The 15,530-nt window shown below is 46.6% G+C and overlaps 1 long non-coding RNA gene across 1 annotated transcript in view; it reads right to left on the reverse strand.

The window, feature by feature from the left end:
• LOC107033827 (uncharacterized) overlaps positions 1–14,193 on the reverse strand; it is a 14,420-nt gene extending 227 nt beyond the window's left edge. The window contains exons 1-4 of the long non-coding RNA XR_001459356.3: positions 14,132–14,193; positions 13,531–13,637; positions 2,412–2,483; positions 1–32 (exon numbers count right to left, since the gene is read on the reverse strand). The exon at positions 1–32 is cut by the window's left edge and continues 227 nt beyond it. This is a non-coding gene — a long non-coding RNA (uncharacterized lncRNA). The remainder of the gene's footprint in view (positions 33–2,411; positions 2,484–13,530; positions 13,638–14,131) is intronic.
• Positions 14,194–15,530: the final 1,337 nt, after the last annotated feature.

Here is a 15,530-nt window from a genome sequence, read left to right on the forward strand (position 1 = left end):
GTGAGCAAGTACCTGCTCTCATCCACAACTACCTTCAAAAGTCAGAGAGTACAAAACAGACAAAATAAGGGAGTGGTGGTTCATTTCTAAGAGAGGTTCTTTACAAAAGGACCAGGCATAGGATTCCCCCAAAAATCTAACACCCATATGGCGATTAAAACAATCAGCTATGAAAATGTGCCCACGACCTCTCAGAAACCCTAGGTACGTGGACATATTTACAACATCAGCGAGGCCAGGTTGTGTCCTGACCACAGGGAGGCAGGAGCACTAGTTTGGTGGGGGCTCTGTGCACGGATAACTTGCATCCTTCCACAAGCCGCCAGGGTCAGGTCACTGTTCTGCGGTCCCGATGCAGCCCCCACCACAGAACAGGTGTGCCCCAGCGGTCCCCTGTCATTGGCTGGCTGGGCCTCAGCACGCCTGCCCCTGTAGGAGCAGAATCCCCGCTGCCAGACGGACGAGCGTAAGCCCACAGGTGTCAGGTGCGGCCCACAGCGCAGGAGGTCTGGCTCCAGACGTGTCCCCGTCCCTCAGAGCCCTAATCTCAGCTGTGCTCTGGGGCTTCAGAGTGCCCCTCAGCCACCGTTCTCCAGAGGGGAGCACAAGATGTTAAAAATTGTAGTTTTCTCTATTTTATATTTTTAATTAATATTTCACATTTGTTTTAAAACATACACAACGTATCAGTGCAAGAGCACATGTACATAACTGATAAATAAAATAAGACTTGTGCTGGAGGCCACACTTGAAATGTTGCCGTGGGAATTCCCGGTCAAAGCGATGAGAGGGCGGGTACCCCAGACTGGGGCTTGTACCTGTTCACCCAGCGGGTGACTGACCCAGCCAGCCCGGAAGTTCCGTCCTGTCCTGAAGATACTCATGAAGCCAAAGGGTCTTTAATTAGAGGAATCTGCAGGAGGCGGAAACACTCCGGGGGCACAGATCTGGGCAGGGCAGAGGATTACTTAGCCCGCGGGAAGGCCGGCCCTGCCCAGGGGGCGCGAGCTGCACTGATTCTCTTCAGCATCACTACAGCCAGAGAACTGAAAAACCAAAAGTCTAGGTGTTGTGTCCGCAGGCAGCCCACTGACGGCGGCCTCCTAGGAATCCTAGGCACAGGAGCGAGCAGGGACGTGCGGTGACATGTGGCGACCTCGGTGTCTCCGCATCCTTCATAGGTCAGGAATTTCTAAGCAAAGGACTCAGAGCCGAGCCTCATGGGTGACTCTGCTCTGCTGGCCTGTGCTGACGATGGCTGTCCTCCCGCACCATCAATATCACGGCCATTTACTGAGGCCCTACTGTGCACAGTGCATCAGCGTAGCACTGACAAGAAATGAGAATGAGGCACAAACCCTGCCCTCGTGTTTGCTCGTGATCTGGTGGCAGACAAAGAAATACACTCACCTCATGAGGGCAAGTGAGAGGTGGTCACATCGGCGCCGGGAGGATAGGTGTGGAGCTGGAACCTGGGCATCACCAGAGCTATGCTGGAAATTGCACCTGCTCAACATTTTCAGGTGTTTGGTTTTTTTTTCCCCAGCAGAACCGCTCTGACTCATTATTAGAGGATGCATGCAAACCAGTATATTTGGTTTAAAGGTGGGAATTTTAGATACCAAAAACTAATAAAAATTGACTTACCTGAAAAATTTCGTCATTTAAATGATGCTTACTAGTGAAAAGAGCTTCTTTTCACGGTGTTAAAATGTGCTAACCCTATTTTCTACAAACCCAATGACTCTCTGGGGCAACAGAATTAAATTATCTGGAAATCACTCGGATACGGCACATCCAAAACTTCTTTTGTTCTTAGCACGTGTGAACATTTCACAGATGTGTGATCTCATGGCTCCAAAGAGAAAGTGTGAGATTCTGCAGGGAAGACAGTGCTTTCACTCTTCCTCTAAGTGTCGGCAGTTGCTCTTATTTAACAGGACGCAGGATGCGGGGACACAGGGGGCTGGGGGGAGAGGCTGTGGAGGGAAGACACAGAGCCCAAGAGCTGACCAGCAAACACAAGGGCAACACAAGAGGCCAGTGCAGGTCTTCTGGACAGTGGGGAAAGAATAGCCACTCAGAGCCGCCATGTGTCCTTCCTCCAAAGTGGCTGTAGATCAGCGAACCTTTGAGATAGATGTGGTCTTGCTTTGGGGCAAAGATTTGATGAAGCCCACTGTGACAGTTCTGCGGTCTGGACGGAGAAGCCAGGCCTGGCCGAGGACAGGATTACCTGAACTCACAGTGGCAGAATAACGACGCCCACGCGTGCAGAACTAGGGTGGAGGGCTTTGTGGGGGGGTCTCAGCGTGCCTCCCAGCACGGGGCTCCCAGCGGTTCTGTCTAGGCCTCTGATTTATCAGGCTTTTACCTCATGGCACAGAGTGCACGGCAAGGGGGGGACTTACCCAACCTGCAGGAGCTCCGTGACCCACAGGAGAGCCACTACCCAGCACACGGCATCTCGACACAGTCGAATCCTGGAGGGAAAAGAAAAACGGAAACAAAAACAAAAACGTGAGCAAGATCACCAGGAATGAAAGGAAAGTTCTGTGTGTAATATCCACAAGGGACGAGAAACACCGCCATCAGCTCCCCAGACAGGGGCCACGGAGTTTCACTGCCCCTGAGTTCAAGGTGCGCTCACAGCTCACGGTGGAGTCAGCACCAGTTGTCAGGATCGCAGTGTCCACGCCCAGGAGGCAGCACGGACCAAACAGCACCCCCCAGCCCTCATGCTCTATTTGCCATCAACAAACAGTGGGGCTCAGAAACTACAGCGCAGAAGCAGCCCTGAAGGGCAGAGGGGGTCCGAGCAAAAGAGGAACAGATGGACGAACCGGAGCCGCCACCTCCAGGTGGCTGAAGAGCCTGTTCTGTCAGATGAGCCTCGGCATCAGCGGGGCAGGGATGGAAGGATGCTGGCTTGGGCTCCATGGAGGGGAAACCATTTCTTGGCACCAGTTATCACTGCTGAACAATGGGGTCCCTCTCCAGCTACATCAGGCGAGCCCTGATGGTTGGAAGTGATCAAGAGAAGCCAGGGGCTCCTTCGTCATGAAACTGCCAGGGCAGGCAACGTCCTCCCTCTGGAGCATCCTGAGCTCAGTAAGATCTATGTGCCCAACCTCGTGTGGCCCCACCTACACAAAGTCAGAGTGCACACTTCTATTAAACCTGCGTCCTGATTTTCCAGGACAATTTTTACTCTAAATAGGCCATTCTTTCATTCCCCCTAAGCTTTGGTTTTTTGTTTGTTTTCCTTATACGTCAGACCGCAGGTCTTTTCTTCCTAACAGAGGCACTGGGGATTGAACCCGGGACCCCGTGCACACCAAGCGCTCACTCTGCCGCTGAGCCGTGCGCCCCCCCTTAAGCCCTGACGTGTGCCAGGGGTCCCACACAGCCTCTCCCAGTGGCCCTCCCACCTGGAAGAGCCTTGGCGCTCCGTGAGGCGGTGAGCTCTCGCTCCTTGGGAAACCATGGTCAGCACAGTTGCTGCGTGACAGCGGCAGTCCGCCCGCAGCAGGCGACCACGCCAGGACCCCTTCTCCCGCCGGCTCCCTCCCCCTCCCCGCCACCCTCATCACACACAAATGACTGTATCATTATTACTTACAGAGGTAGGGTCCTTCCAGGCCTCTCTCTTGACCCGACAGATGGGTATAAAAGATTAGATTTGCATGAATGGGATCACACTACACACACTGACTTACTACCTGCTTTTTCCATAACATTTATTAAAGTGGGGAAATACCCAGGTGAAAAAAAAATCATGTTATCAGTTCCATCGTATTCCATCTATTCACGTTCCAAAATATAAACTGCATCTCCTAAGCCGCAAGGAAAACCACTGCACACACATCGTCACACACGCCCTGATTACCCTGTTAGTACAAATCTCACACTTTCAGGCTTAGTGTCAAGCTCTCCTCTGAAAGCCTGTGTCTAGTGTGATCACTGCTGGAAGCTGGTAACTGTGTCTATCCCCTCACCAGCATGAAATGTTGTCACTGTGCCTAATCATGGTGATGATGCCGTGAAGGTGTGTCAGTGACGACATAGTGTGCATTTCTGCTCTGGAGGTCAGCAGCTCAGCTTCGGGTTAGACCGCCACCACAGGTCCACCCGAGTCCCTACTAGGGAGATGATCTGGTCAAGGGACAGAGTCACCAGTGCCTCAACTTCCTCTTATGAGTAATTGGAATAACAACAGTATTTCTACCACATAAGGTTGTTATGAAATAAAATAATAATTTAAAGCATATATAAGAAGCATAATACAACACAACAAAATGGGGCTCAGGGCATGAATGCAAGGTTGGTTTAAACCTTGTATTTGAAAATCAGTGTGGTTCACCACACCAACAAACTAAAAAGAAAAACCAGGAAATCATCTCCAAAACTCAGAAAAAGCATCTGACAAGATCTAACATTCAACACTGATAAAAGCTCTCATCAAAGAAGGAGCAGAAGAGAACTTTCTAAACGTGAAGAAGAGCACCTGAGACAAACCTAGAGCTAACATCACACTCGGAGGTGAGGGACTGAATGTCTCCCCCGTGTCTGCCCTCAGACTGCCAGTCATCGCTGTCCTGGATGCTCCACGCAGGGCACTAAGGCAAGGAAAACAATACATAAGTGAAAAGCACCTAGATTGAAAAGGAAGAGGCAAAACTGTCACATGAGCACCTATGTAGACAATCTGGTAAATTCTACCAAAAACTCCTAAAATTAGTATGTGAGTTTAGCAAGGTTGCAGGATGCATAATCAAAAACAAAAATCCACTATATTTCCATATATTTGCAAGAATCAGAGTTTAAAATAAAAATAGCATCATTTACAATAGCACCAAAATGTTAATCTGACAAAAGAGGTGCGACACCTGTACACTGAAAACTACAAGACATTGCAGAGAGATTAAGGAAGACCCCAATAATCTAGAGACACAGTGCATTCATGCGTCAAAAGACTCCATGTTGTCTCCAAATTGAACTATAAATTCAACACAAAATCAACCAAAATTCCCTTATTTCTTTGTGAGAATGAACAAGCTAATGCTAAAATGTATATGGAAATGCAAAAGACCTAAAATAGCCAAAACAACTCTGAAAAACAACAAAATTGGAGGACTAACTGATTTCTGGGGCTATTTTAAAGCTATTGAAGTCAAGATCGTGTAGCACTGACATAAGGATTAACAAGCAGATGGCGCCACAGAGTCCAGAGACAGACCCACACGTGTGTGGACAATTAATCTGTTACAAATGTGCAACGATGATTCAATGGAGGAAGGAAATCCATGTACACCACCAACAAAGATGAGCTCAAAATGGAGAAAACACCTAAATGTAAAAACTAAAAGCACAAAACATGTGGAATAAAACACAGAGAAAATTTGGGGGATGCTGACTTACACAAGGATTTCTTAGAAACTACACAAAGAGTATGATCCATAAAAATAAACCAACAGTAGAACTGAATCACTCTGCTGTACACCTGAAACTAACACGGTATTGTAAATCAACCATACTTCAATTAAAAAAAAGAAATTGATAAAATAAAAATCTTCTACTCTGCTAAAGGCACTGCTCAGTGAGTCAAAAGACAAGCCATGGACTGGGAGAAAATATTTACAAAAACTTTACCAGACATATATAAAGTACTTTCAGAATTCAACAATAAGGCCAGAGCAACTCAATTTTAAAACTAGACAAAAGATTCGAAGAGATACTTCATGAAAGATATAGTTTTGAAAAATAAGCATCTGAAAAGATGCTCCAAATAGTCATTGGAGAAATACAAATTAAAACCACAGTGATTTCCTGCTACGTGCATATTAGCCTATTTAAAACTGAAAAGACTGACCGCACCAAGGCTAGATTCTGGAGGAACTGGAACTATGCTACACTGCTGGTGGGAAAAGAAATGTCACAAACACTCTGGAAAACAGCCTGGCAGCTTCTTCAAAAGTACGCTTACCATATGACTCAGCAATCCCACTCCTTATTATTCACCCAAAAGAAAGCATGTGTCCACATAAAACTTGTACACAAATGCTCACAGCAACTTATTTGTAATAGCTAAAAACCCGAAACAATCCAAATTTCCATCCTCAGGTGAGCAGATGAGTTGTGGCATAGCCATTCAATTAAATACTATTCACAGCAACAAAAAAGAATCAACCATTTTTTAAAAGAAAAAGGACTATTGACGCACACACAACGTGGATGAGTCTCAAAATAATTATGCTGAGTAAAAGAGGCCAAGGAAGAAAAGAGTGAATATGGTTCGATTCCATGTATGTAAAATTCCAGCAAATGTAAACTGGGATACAGGCAGCAGATCAGTGGTTGCCTGGTGACTGTGGGATCTGGGGAGAGGTGGGGGGGGGAGAATCACAAAGAGGCATTCTGGGGGGTGATACTTTGGGGGATAATGTTGATCACAGGCACATAGATGTCAAAGCTTATCAGATTTTGCACATTTAAATACATGCAACTTATTGTATGCCTGTTATACCTCAGTTAAAAATATAAAACATTTCAGATGATGAGTGTCAGAAGGACAGTAATTTCTCAGCAGGTGTTGGTCACCATTATTATTATTATTTTTCCACCAGACGTTTTTTCACGAGGTGACTTGCCTGGTCTGATGATTTTCTACCAACTGAACTTTTTTGGTAAGAGCTTTTTAAAAATGGAGAAAATTAATCTATCATAGTTTAAAGACAGTCCCTCCAGCCATGCCTCTGCCTTCCACTTCATCTTCCTAACACAGACGTGTGGAGACACACAGTCAGTCTTATCCAGGATGGTTTCTGATTGACAAGTCATATTTTTAAAGGGAGGAATTTTATTTTAAACATTCAGTCTTGTTTGCTTTCACCAGCTTTACTGAAGCATGATTTATATATATAATAAACCCACCCATTCTAATCGTACAGCTGGATGAGTTTTGGCAACTTCATGCAGTCATGGTACCACCATCTTTCTATCAGCCCAAAAAGTTCTCTCGCCTTTTTGCAGCCTCCTCTGTCCCTGCTCCTGGCACGTCTTACTTGCTTTCTGATGATGTTCTTCCTGTAGCTCCATGCAAAGGGTTTCACAGCCACGTGTACACAACGGCGTCTTTCACCTGCCACAGACTGCTGAGAAGCGCCCACGCTGCTGCCTGTGCATCGACAATTCTTTCTTTTCACTGCTGCCCAGCGCTCCTGGCATGGACATGCTCGGAATTCGCTGACTGACTCACCTCTTGATGAACATCTGGTTGTTTCCAGCGTAGTGTGTGTGTTTGCTACTATGAAGGAGGCTGCTGTGAAAATCCATGCAGAAGTCATTTGTGTGGACACATGTTTTCACTTTCTTCCCCAGGAATGAGATTGCTGGGTTGTATGTTTAACTGGATAAGACAGTGCCGAGCCGTTTTCCAAAGTGGCTGCACCATTTCTAATTTCCACCAGTGACGCAGGAGCATTCCGGCTGCTCCATGTCTTTGTCAACAGCTGGTGTTGTCAGTTTCTTCAATTTCTGCTGTTTCAGGAGCTGGGTAGTGGTACTGTTTTGTCCCTCGTCATAATTTAGTCATGATTAAAATGTCTCAACCCATATCAACTTTCTTTCCAAAGACCAAGATTTTATTCTGAAAATGTCCTTTATCAAATAATTAAATGGGCTAAGGCTTCCAAAGAGATGGTGATTACAATGTGATAGCATGTCTCCTCACGTACTCATTATATTTTTAATGAAAGATTTAGAATATAAATTGAGCTTCTGTAATAAACCATAATGACGTGAGTGTTTTTAGCTAGGAAGGCAAATAAGGAATTAATCATTAAGTGGAAAGTATCTCAGGCATTTTATCCTACAGGTTCTTGCTTCAGTAATTTCAAAATAAAGACAAGGAGAAAAAGATGCTCAGGATTAAAATTAGCACTCCTGTAATACACAGTGCAGCACAATTTATTAAACTCACATCTGTGGCTGAGTCCAAAAGGGGTGTAGACGTGGAGCCACTGGAATCAGGTCACGTGTCGGTGTGGAAATGCAGAGGCCCCACTGGTGCCAGTCCAAGGGAACCAGGCTTCCCAGGCCAGTGCGTGTGCGTGTGCGTGTGCGTGTGCGTGTGCATGTGCTGGGGTGGAAGGGACAACATAATCCTTTCTATATAAACACGCACGCACATATATGCACATGTGCACTCAGGAATGAGTAATTGGATTTGGATTAGAATAGATTTGGGTATTAATTCAGTACTTAACTTCATTATATAGGTACTCTATCAAACAAGAAAATTATATCAACCAGTATCATTAAAAGCCTGTTTTAACAGCCCTTTCAGGCCTATTCCTCGCCCCGGGGTATCTCAGCAGAGGGAAGGTGTGGTCTCCATCAGCCATCTTTGCTGCCACAGCCACAGGAAAATGAGGACGGTGGCAGCGGACATGCCAGCTGGTCCCCCTCCTCGGCAGGCACACTCCAGCCGTGTCGTCAGCGGCAATGTGGCACGTGGTCCACGGCTGAATCCAGACCAAGGCCAATTCCCAGTGGTCTTCCTATCTCTCTCTTTGGACCGTCAACTCTGCTAATCTGCTTTCCGCCTATCCGGTTAAAAGGATTTCCTTAGTATTTGCTACCCATATCCTTTCACATTCTTGACATCATAGAGAATTTCCAAAAATGACAGGCATAATCCAGCACAGGGACTTTGGGGCATAATCCCAGTCCAAACTCAGCTGCACGCTCATCTCTCCCGGCAAACATCTTGGAATTCTTCACTTCTGTGACTCTGTTTGGAGATGCATGCTGAAGCACAGAGACCGGGGTGGGGTGGTGGGGGGTTGTTTATAAGAAAGAAACTATGTGGTGACCTTTATTTCTCCAAAAGATGGCAGAAATATTCCACCACGGGTCCCAAATACACAATATAAACCTCTTGCCATTATAACTCAAAAACTAGGGATTCTTTATAATTTCCCTAGAAATGCATGCTTTTACCTGAAGCCACACATAAAAATATATGCTTTTCTTGTCTATCTTACACATGATAAAAATTATAGAATGCCATGTGGCCCTTGCTTTGGGAGTACTGTTTCAAGAATAGTGGACTTTATTTCTCAGAATTTAAAAGTACGTCAGGGTTTTTACAGTTTGGACAGTTAGGGATTGAGGTAGCAGGGATAAATTCTCCTTAACTCATTCTTTCACTCCCAGTACTTCTTCATTTTACATCATCAACAGCAACAAAATTAACAGCGGGGCCTTTTGCATCAGGTAGCACTGTGTATTTAGCTATGTGTTTTACAAGACATCTGAAAATGCCTGTGAAAGAACGCCATTCGCTCAAAGAAGTACTGGACCAGAATCAACACAGAGGCATTGTTTGCAGAAGGTAGGGGACATAACCAAGATCTGGCCTGTTTCCAACGAGCCCCCCTATTAATATATACCTGTGCACATTTTTATCAGAGAAACTAATAAGACACTAGTGAGGAAGCAAAGTTAGCTATTAGGTAACAGTTCTCCTGCCAAGAGCCATAATCTGACACAGACTGAGCTAGGCGTAGCAGTCCATTAATGGTTCACGGCTCACACAATAATGACCTACTAACCTGACGTGGTGTTGCTCTCACATTTTGCTGTCTCCTGGGATGCTACTGTCACTGTGTTATCTATTGCCTGCTTCCCTATCAAAGAAAAAAGCAGAGCTGAAATGTATGTACGCATCCAGCTCTGTAGTTCACTGCACACCCACCCTGGCAAGTGAAGGAACAATAGATTTATAAGTTTATCCTACATTAAGCCAAACACGCCTGACTGCACTGTAAATTACCAAATAATAAACCAGGTGGTGTAGGATCCTGACTTGGACAGAATATAAAAATCTATCAACCTGTAAAATACAATAACCATAAATGTGCTACGTAGCTGATGGCTCAGGTAAACCATCCACCACCAGGATCCGAGGTTTCAGCAAGAAAACCGCATCAAAGGCCCGGTCAGTTTTAAACTGGGTTCCCGCTGCTTCTGTGCTCCTGCCGGCGGACGAAAAGAGCCCTGAGATAAAGCACTTGAGTGTCTGTTTTGCTTGTCCAATTTCTTTGTCTGGAATTGGCCGCTTCCCTGGAATCCGCCGTTGCTCCGGAGCTGGTCCCACACAGCTGCAGACAGGCGTCTCCCAGGATGACGTGCGGCTACACCAAGGCTGCTCCGATGCCCGAACTTCACGTTCAGATGAGCTCGAAACACTCTGCACTGGCCGGAAAGCGGAAAACACGGGGAAGATGCAGCCTTCGGATGATACGTATACACCTTCCTCCTGAGAAAAACATCTTAAAACTGGGTTAACTCAGTAAACCCCCGTCCTAAATTCCACACTCCACCGGCCGTCACAGAAATAAAGTGAAGATTAAGTCAATTGTACTGGATCTTCCTTCGCAGCCCCCTGCCAGAGAGATTCCATTCAAATGAGTCGCAGGGAAAAAAAATTAATTTCATCTCAGTGAAAGATTCCAAAATGATCCTATAAATTGCGATTCCAAAACATACAAAGCTAATTAATTCCTTTTTAGGAGATTTTCAATAAGCAAACCCGGTTAAGTTTATATGATTTACAAACAGTGTTGACATTCATAGAGGTGCAACTAATTGCTACACGGTCTGACATCATTACCGGAAAGTGCTGGGGGGTGCAGACAGTCTAATTAGGGGTGGCTTCAAGCTCACTCCCTGATTACCATCACAGAGCTCTCCTAATATGCTTATACAGTGCAGTAATGCTGGAAAGTGATTACGTTTTGTCCGCTGTCGGCCTAAATTCTGAATGAAAGATGATAATCCCCGTGTGGAAGGATGCGTTCACACGGCTTACATTTCTCTGACTCGCACTCACCTGCGTGTACCTGGGACCCATCTCCTCAAATCTTGCGGGTCAGCTCTGCAGGGGCTGCGTGCAAGCCTTTGGATGCATCACAAGGGCTCCTCAGAGTGCTTCCGAACGATGCTGGCAACCTCCGTGCTTCGCAAGAACTTTTGAAGGCAGATTTTCACCATCTTCCCGGTTCAGGGACAACTCCAGCAATGTTTGGAAATAATTTAGTTTCAAATTACAAAACTCACTTTCCATTTAGGTCAATAACAATTGTTTCGCCAGTTTTCACTTTTAAAGTTTCATTCTGGTCAGTTGCTGTCTTCTGTCATCAATTCAAGTTGCTAATGACAATGTCATGACACTGCAGCCCTGGAAACTTGGATGAGGCTGGGGCTCTGGGCATTCAGACCCCCAGGGTATCTGGGCTTTAATGAGCCCTGTCGCCATCACAGAAGGGCTAGCCACGTGTGCTTCAAACATCGAGTGCCACAGTTATTTTTAACAATCCCAGAAGTAAGACCCAAACACATGGAATATTCTAGAATCCATAGGAATGTGCCCCCCCCCAAAAAAATCCCTAAGCCTCTCCTGCCCTAAAGACACTTACAATTTAGACCTGGAGAAAAGGCAGCTTGACTGGGACTGCTTCCTTTGGGACTGAGAGAAAGACAGGTTCAAACAACACTGTGAAAACGACTGAAGCCCAAAAGCGGATGATTCCACACTTTCTACTGTACACACATTTCTGAGTTTCAGCTGACATCCTCGCAAAACACTCTATGTTCAACTGTTATCTTCTCTGGATTCTGGCGATTCAGTTTTGAAAGATGAATAAATGAAATCAGATTCCCCAAAGCAAATGGTTTTACAGCGTAATTAACACCTCAAGGGGGTACCCTGTGTTCTCCTAGGAATTTCAGAACATGGACATCAGAGGAAAACATGTTCAACAAACCTCAAATTCTCGGTGTCCAGGCTTAACGAAGGAGACTCCTGCCGGCGAGCACCTCCCAGACGTCGGCGCCTCCAAGGTGGGGGCGGACCTAGCACAGATGACGGTCCCTGGCCACGTGGGCCACAAGGCCTGCACAGAACATGTGCTCTGGGGGCAGATTTGACTCTTTGAGGAATAAATGCACCTTTCTCAGGTATGATGGCTAACTTATCTATTCAAAATCAAATAACCAATTTCTAATTAACTTTAATTAACTTGGGCATGGCGCCAAACATTACATCTCTCTTTTTATAAGCAAATTGATAAATTCCAGATCTAAAACTCTGAAGTCACCACAGATGATTAAAGCATTAAGAACTTGTCTTAAAAACTGTACCTCTTGTCTCAGCAGACCACAGAGCGACATATTTCAACCCACTGCACTGGTCTCTGGCGTCACTCTGCAGGTTCTCCAGACTTTTCTGGAACCTTCCATGTTCCTCTCCTCTTGGCCCCAGCTGAAGCTCCCTACTCCTGCTGCACGGGGCTCTCCCTCCACCTGCTCCCTCTTTGCTTTCTCCATCATCTCTCTGAAAAGGACCCTTGCACACACACACCTGGACTAGGTAAGCTTACACACAAGCACGTGCTCGCCACTGTGGCGGCCCCAGAAGCACCCTGGCGGTAGTCCGCGCACCTGGAGGCAGACTCAGCGCCGACGAGCGCCTCACACACAGCGCAAACTGTTACCACACAAGGCTTGGCCTCGGGCCCCAGCTTCGACTGTGGGCAACGCCACGGAGGGAGATGAGTGATGCAGGTGTTCACGGCACAGACCAGACAAGTGTCCGGAGCTGTGACCTCAGCATCGGGTCCACATTCTCAGCGGCTACCTGCTTGTCACCAAGTGATTCACTACTCCCTCTTCTGTCTCTGGTTCCTGTGCCTCTTTGTCCCCACCAAGCACCTCACACTGTAGACACTTGACATATTGTTGTTTAATTAATTAAGTCCCTGGAAGTTGATAAACCTAACACACTGAACCTGAGCAAAGGCTAGTCACAGGAGGCGAGCAGGGAGGCCACGCAAGTCTGCGAGGATGCACACTCAGCAAGACTATCAAAAATAAAACGATGACTGCAATTTCCTATCGATGAATGACCTGCATCTCCTATAAAGCAGAGCCCCTGCCACCCTCTTGACCTTCAGAGCATTCACACACCACGGGTTAGAAAACCCTGACGTTCACGCAGGACACTCCCACCCAGGGACACAGTTCCCAACAAGCTCACCTGGGTCGGCACACAGCCCAGCACAGGCGCTCCCCCAGCTTCCACGACACTCAGCCCTCGTCCGCGAGCAGTCTGTGCCCCGGGCGACGCCTCCCACGATCTCTGAGGTCACACTTTCCATTCCCACGTAGACCCCCCAAGGGGCTCCTCCTTGTGCTGTGCCTGCGCCACTGACGCCCGCATTTCACTCCCGACTTTGCCCCCGAGTCCTTTTCTTGGCTGTGAATTCCCGTTTCCTTCACTTTCTTTTCACTTCCAGCATTACCAAATCGCTTTTTGGGTGTGGGAGGTGCGAGGATGGTGGTGGGGTAGACAATGCTTCATCATGAGAAAATGAGTTTGAGTCATGTTCAAGAATCAGTGAGTCCACAATTTCAGGAGGAGAAGCACAAAGCACGTCACAGAGCTGCTGTGTCCACTAGACTCACCCGTGACGTCGTTACCGCACACCAAATCCATTCCTCAGCACACAGAATCCAAACGGGAGGCTCAGCCACACTGCAAACGACTCTACAGCCCGGGCCTTCCAGCTCACCTACAAAGAGCCAGACCACAAGGTCAAATCACAAATTCCAGTGGTCTGCTGGACCAGGTCCCAAAACCAGTCCCGCGGGCCACTAAAGCCACAAATGTTCGGTTGGCTTCACAGGACAAAAAGGGTTCCAAGTTCATCTTATTCTTTTAATTAGAATATGGCCCTGGTCCATCAGCATCGCTTACCACAGACCCCGGCTCAGGTTATTTGATTTCTAAACACCGAAAAAGCACGTGAGTTAGGAAGCTCTTGACTGTAAGAAACAGAAAACTCTAGCTGAACTGGCTGAGACAACGGGGAGATTTATCTCACAACAAGAATTCCTGCAGTGGCAGGGAGCGCACTGATCAATTCAGCAACACACTCAAGGACAGGCTGTCTTTCCTCTTCCCCTCTGCCATCCCAGCCCGGCCCCTCCCCCTCTGCCATCTCAGCCTGGCCCCTTCCTGGACCGTTCAGGTTCAGGCACCATAAGTAGGCAGCCTGACACCCACCAGGAAAGGAACAGTTACTCCCCTCTTGTCTCTTTGCTAGTAATTCAAACCCTTCATAGGAGCTCCTCAGCTTCTTATTGGCCAGAATTACATCACATGCCCTCACTTAAACCAATCACAAGCTAGGAGAGTGAGCCATCATGATTGGCTTAGACCATGTACTGGAAACTAAAATTAAAACAATCATTGGTCCCAACTCCCATTTTCTTAAATCAAAATTTGAGTCCAGATGTAAACATCCACATATAGATTCCTACCTACTTAAGTGTGTGTTCACCTATAACGTAAGATGAATTTCTTACTGTGAATGATGGTCCAAATAGTTTAAGAAGCACTGGCTTAGACCAATCCTGACCTACTCCTGCGAAAGAAGACAGAGCCTGCCTCCTCTGAAGCACACTGCCATGTGGGACAAAAAGACCTAAACAAGACAGGGTTGGGTTAGGAAGAAAGACACAGGGAAACCCAACATCCCCCCAGCTGGTAGCCACCCCAAGCATCAAGGGAAGAGGAGCATCTCATGGTGTGAGGGAGACAACAGCCATGTGTACAGAGAGGCAAGAGGATTCAGAGCCAGGGCAACGGGCACCAGTGGCACCAGGCTGCCCGTGGGCCCATGTGGGTCCTCTGTTGTGTGACATGGACACATTTCCAACCGAAAGTGTAAAGCAGACATGGCAGGGTGCAGATCACAGGCAAAGGCAGGCGCTGCTGATTTAATTTAAAAACTAGAAGCAGCATCTACAAGAATCGTTCCCATCTGATGAACCACCGAGCAGCCCTTCCCCAGCTGCACAGGGCACTGATTGATTCCCTGTGACGGGACTTATGATACTGCTGAAACCATCATGTGGCTTTGAACGCAGTGGGATCGGGAGACAGACATGTTGAGGGCTGTCATCACCAAGATGCCTTCTGCCACAGATCCACTGTCTCCTTAACCTGACGTAAGGAAATTCAGGTTTAGTGAAGGAGGACATTACTCTGGGTATGTATCATTCAAATCCTTAAGGATTATCGGCTAATTAGGAGCACAGTAATGTAAATTTGCCTTGTGTCAGGTCTTCAGGAACAGTAAAATAACATAATCAAGCCGTGAACAAAGCAGATCACTTAAGCCGCTCTTCACTGAGAATGTATATGATGGTGAAATGCATGCATTGGCCTGGAAACTAGAAAAACATGGTCCACACTTGCAGGGGCCAACTGTTGTTTCTAACAAGAGAGAAACTACGTAGATTAGATTTAAATATGTTGCTATTTCTTATAAGAAGGTTTTCACAGAAAAATTCTGGTAGATAATTAAATAATTCATTTGAAGAGAACAGGAGTTGTTCTTTTTGAAAAAACAAACTGAACAGCATTTAAGTGAGCAAAGCAAAAAGCCAAATACAAACTT

This window comes from Vicugna pacos, chromosome 11 (assembly GCF_048564905.1).
Source record: "Vicugna pacos chromosome 11, VicPac4, whole genome shotgun sequence".
In the NCBI taxonomy this organism is placed as follows: domain Eukaryota; kingdom Metazoa; phylum Chordata; class Mammalia; order Artiodactyla; family Camelidae; genus Vicugna; species Vicugna pacos.